The sequence below is a fragment of the Tupaia chinensis genome, unplaced genomic scaffold, assembly GCF_000334495.1.
Source record: "Tupaia chinensis unplaced genomic scaffold, TupChi_1.0 Scaffold147038_1, whole genome shotgun sequence".
In the NCBI taxonomy this organism is placed as follows: domain Eukaryota; kingdom Metazoa; phylum Chordata; class Mammalia; order Scandentia; family Tupaiidae; genus Tupaia; species Tupaia belangeri.
The window spans coordinates 2,210,000-2,215,420 of NW_006206889.1; positions in this window are offsets into that span (position 1 = coordinate 2,210,000).

Below are 5,421 nucleotides of genomic sequence, written 5' to 3' on the forward strand. Positions count from 1 at the left end.
TTCTGGGGTTGCCTTTCTCCTGCTAAAGCTGGGCCTCAGAAGTCCTCCAAGCGCTTTGCAGGCTGTGGTACCCACTGTGCCAGCCAGAATCACCCTCTCCTTGTGCAGCTGAGGGGCCTTACTGGGTTGTTGGAGGGAGTCCCCTTCCTCATAGCCTGAAATGTGTGCACATATGGGAAAATGTACAAATAATAAGCGTTAACTGTGTATTTCAACAAAGTGAAGGCATTGTGGCACAGCCCGGGCCCCAGAGCGCCATTGGCTTCTGACCCGTGTGGTCCCCACAGTGGCAGCTCTTGGCCTGCCATGTGCAGGGAGCCCTGTGGTGTGTGTGCACCCAGCCTCCTGTGGGTGAGCTGCGTTTTCTTTGCTGGCTCCCCTTGCTGTGCAAGTGCCATTGTATGCTCCATTCTAGCTGTCCTGGGTTTGCTATTGCAAGTTCTGCCTTTATGGGTGTTCTTGCAGAGGAGGTTTCTGGCACGTCACACTTCACATAGGCCCAAGGGCGCAGAGCTGTGGAGACCTGTCTTGTCCTCCCGTCCTCAAGCAGTTTCCAGTCATTTTCTGCTCAGGAATGCTCTACTGGCAGCATAGGGCCGCTTGTGGTCGCCCAGGCCCCACGGGCTCTCCTGCTCCATGCTGAGCATCCTGGTTGGTGTGGAGGGTATTCCTGGGTGACCTGCAACATCTCTCCAAGGACGTCTGTTGGGCTGGTCACCTTCTGGAATGTTCTCTGGCCTTTGTGATTGGCGAAGTGGCAGTTCCAGTCGTTGGGTCTCTTTCTGTTGCCGTACTTTAATCGGTCAGAGCTTCTTGTAGATTCCAAGTCTAAGCCCTCTTTCGGTCGATCCCATGTGCTTTCTCTGCTTCACCTTTTCCTTCCCAGCATGCCTTAACAGACACTCCTGGCTTCAGGTGGACCCCTTCCCATCCCCCTTCCACATGGTGTTGCTGGTGGCAATTCTGCAGAGTCCCAAAGGCGCTGTGCTGTGCCGTGCCCCAGGGCCCTGTGCCCACCTTCACATTCAGGTCCACTCATGTCCTTCTGCTCTGCCACTGGACCTGTCTCCCAGGAGGGGCCTGCTAAGCAGAGCAGTGATCTGTGGGCCATCACTGCACAGCAAGGTGCCCTCAGGAGCCAGACCCCATGGGAACAGCCACAGGAGGCCCTGAGTGCCACATGGAGCCCCCCACCGTGCCCACCTGAGTCTTCCCCCATGTACTCGGGCATCCTTGGGTGCTGTGGAAGCACGACTCCCCAAGAGGCAGAGCCCACCCTCAGGATGCAGCATACCACCTGGATTTTACCTCCTGTTTCTTCTGCACCTTCCATGTGCTGGCAAGGGGCAGGGAACCAGGGGAAGCTAGGACTCACATGGACAACCCCACAGGGTGCAGCTGTTCATACACTGCACAGTCCTCGTGGGTAAGTCAGTCATCCGTCTCTTACTTTTCCCAAGTGAGATCTCTGGTGGTCAGTTCAGTGGGCCGGTGCATGTGCTTTCTTCCTAAAGACGGACTGGAATGACCAGACCTGAGGGCATCTAGTACTCTTATGGCCTCCTGTGTGCCAGACCCTCATCATTTTGCCCCCCCACCCCGTAATTTTTTTGCCCTAGGGTGCATGAGCTCACCAGAAAGAGACAGTGAAAGGTAAAGTGAGAAGTCACCTCCTGGGGGTGGCCATGTCACAATGCCTCCTCCGTTCTCGGGATTTGGGGCATGCGCAGCATGATTTTCCAGCCACCAGGTCCAGGACTCAAATGGTGGTAAGCCATGTGGGAGTCCAGCGTCTTGACCACCATGCCACTTCTGGCCCCGATCCTCATCACTTTACACCTGCTAGTTTAGCCCAGGCAGCCCTGGAGTGGGTCCTTAGCATGTAGGGTTGAGCAGTGACTCGGTCTGGGCAGAAGGACCAGAACAGTACTCTTGGCAGACACCTGGCCCATGGGACATCTGGAGAGGGCCCACCAGGATGGGGCTCTCAGTGCATGAGTTGGAATGGTATGCCAGGTGTTGCCCCAGGGCCATGGGAACCTGGACTGAACAGGCCCCACCCACCCAGAGAGCTGGTCAGAAGTGGCCAATGCATGGCCTGGTGAGCCCTGGAGCCCATTAGGTTGCAGTAGACATATACACAGGCTGGAAAGGAAGATGAGCAGTTGTGGGGTTGGGGGAGAGTGAGGTGGTTGGGGAAGAGGCATGAGGCCTACAGGTATGGGAGTGAACCTGGGAGTTAGGACACACGGGTTTGGGGCAGGAGGGGTGCTGGTGACAGATTGCAGTCCTAAACCTAGCTGTGGTTTCAGATTCTGCCACCAGAGAGTGCAGTAGAACCACCTCAGGGTCAGGCTGCAGGCACCCAGTGTTGACCAAGGGTGAAGCAACTTCCCTGAGCTTCCTGCCAGGGCCATCAGGAGCTGCAGTTGCCATCTCCAGAAGCTCCCAGGCTTTGCCCAAGTGCCCTTTCCAGGGAGGTCTCCTGCCACCCTGGTTTCCAGGCCTTCTCCTTCTCCCTCACCTCTGACCCTCAACCTCCCAACTCTCTCACTCAGCGGGTTCTCCTATTCCTACTCTTCCAAAACTGGCACCACCACATGACACCATGCTTGGAGCAGGTGCCCCAGCTCAGCACATCCAACAGCCCCACATGCATGCCATCCTGCCTTCTCCACCTTGGGGGGGACCACCTCACACTCGGCTCTCCACCAGAAACCCTTTCTACTCACGCTGTCCCTCCCTGCCCTTCACTCTGCCCAGCTGTCCCCATGGGCCTCCGCCCCTCCTCTCCTGTGCCCACCCAGATCTTGCCCAGAGTCTTGTGGCCTCTTCATGGCCTCTCCTTTCACATTTCCCACTCCCTCTGGCCCCTCCACCTGGCATAGCCAGTGCTACTTTGGTGTTACTGGCCCTCACCCCTCCACTCTTGCTTAATGTCACTCTGCAGAGGACTTCTCTATGTTCCCTGGCCAAGGAGGTGTCGTTGTCTGCTAGATGCCTGCATCACTGACTTGTCATCTTTTCTCTCCTCTCGACTGAGAGCTCCCGGAGAGTACCGGCTGGGTCTCGGTAGGACTAGGTGTGGGCCCTGAAAGTGATGGGCTCAGCATGAACTGTGCAGTGGGTGCTGGAAGGCCTGTCCACACAAGTGTCTCTGCACCAACCCTCAACCCAGCTCTAAGGCCCTCCTCTGCTGGGCAGCATCTTCTGGCCCTTTTCTTGTAAGACTTCCCTTGATAACATTTTTCTTTTCTCGGTTTTAAGTAGACTATTTTTAGAGCAGTTTTATTGAATTGAATTGGAAGGTACAGAGATTTCCCTTACTCTTTCTGCCCCCACACACGCACGACCTGCTCTATTGTCAGCATCCCCCACAGAGGGTACGTTTCCCACATTGGCACAGCATCACCCAGAGCCCGGAACCTGCTCTGGGCTTCACCCTGTGTTGGACATCCTGTGGGTTTTGACAAATGTGTGTAGTGACACATATCTCTCATCGTGGTGTCACAGAGTAGTTTCACTGCTCTAGAAATGCTCTGGCTCTGCCTGTTCATCTTTTCTGCCCCCCAACCCTTGCCAACCACTGGTCTTTGTACTATTGCCATAGTTTTGCCTTTTCTGGAATGTCACATAATGGGACTCAGGTAGCCTTTCATTCAGTGGTACGCTTTTAAGGTTCCTGATGTGTTTTCATAGCTTGGAGTTCATTTCTTCCCAGTGCTGAATAATGTTCCGTTGTCTGGATGTACCGTGGTGTATTTATCCATTCACCTACTGAAGAGCTCTGATTGTTTCAGAGTTTTGGCAATTAGGAGTAAAGTTGCTATAAATATCCACGGGCAGGTTTTTGTGTAGACAATGCGCTTTTAATACCTTTGGTTAAATCCGAAGGCATATACATGCAGGATCTTATGGTAGGAGCATGTTTCATTTTGTAAGAAACTGCCAAACTGTCTTCTAAGGTGCCTGGGCCATTTGGCATGAGAGTTCCTATTGCTCAAAATCTTTGTCAGGATTTGATGGTGTCAGTGTTCTGGATTTTGTTCATTCTAATTGGTGTGTAGTGGCATCGCATTATTGTTTAATTTGCAATTCCTTAATGACAATATTAAGTTTTCCTATCCATGAACATGAACTTTCTCTCTATGCAGTTCTTTAATTTCTTTCATCAGAGTTTTGTGATTTTCCATATAGATCTTGTACATTTTTTTTAGATTTATAGCTAAGGATTTCCTTTGGGATGGAGGTCCTAATGTAAAAATTATTGTGTTTTCTGTTCTGATTGTAAATTTAATAAATGTAAATACTTTAAACCAATAAATAATTATTGTATTTTTAATCTCAAATTAAGTTGTTCATCGCTAGTATGTAGGAAAGCTTACTTTGTATATTAACATTATATTCTGCAACCTTGCTATACTTGCTTATAAGTTCCAGGAGGGTTTGGTTTCACTTTGTTTTTGTCAGTTCTTTTGGATTTTCTACATAGACAATCATGCAATGTATAGACAAAGACAATTCTATTTCTTTGTTCTGAATCTGTATACTTTTTATTTCTTTTTGTCTTTTAGCAGTAACTAGGACTTCAAATACGATGTTGAAAAGGAGTGGTGAGAAGGGACATCTTGATTCATTCCTGATCTTAGCAGGAAAGTGTCTAGTTTGTCCCATTAAGTATGACAGCTGTAGGTATTTTTTGTAAATGTTTTATATTAAATTGAGGAAGTCCCCCTTTATTGGTAGTTTGCTGAGACCTTTGTACATTTTTTATCATGACTAGTGTTAGATTTTTGTCAAGTGCTTTTATACTCCTGTTCATATAATTGTGTAATTTTTTATCTGTAGTCTATTGATGTGATTAATTACATTAATTTTTTAAATGTTGACCAGCTTTTATATCTGAAATAAATCCCACCTCTTTGTGGTATGTATTCTTTTTAAACACTGTTGGATTTTATTTCTAATATTTCCTTGAGGGTTTTTGCATCTATGTTCATGACAGATACTGGTCTGTAGTTTCATTTTCTTATAGTGTCTGTGTCTGGTTTTGATATGAAGGTAATGCTGATCTTATAGAATGAGTTAGGAAATATTCTTTCTGTTTCTATCTTCTGGAAGGGATTATACAGAATTGTTATAATTCCCTCCTTAAATGATTGGCAGCATTCACCAGTGAACCTTTCTAGGCTTGGTATGTTTTTGGAAGGTTATTAATTGTTGATTCAATTTATTTATTAGATATAACCCTTCTTGATTGTCTTTTTCTTCTTTTTGTGAGTTTTGGCTGATTTGATTGCATTTTTCAGGAATCGGTCCATTTCATCTAGGTTATGTAATTTGTGGACATAGAGTTCATAGTATTTCCTTTATTATCCTTTTATGACTATGGGATCTACAATAATGTCCCCATTTCTTTCT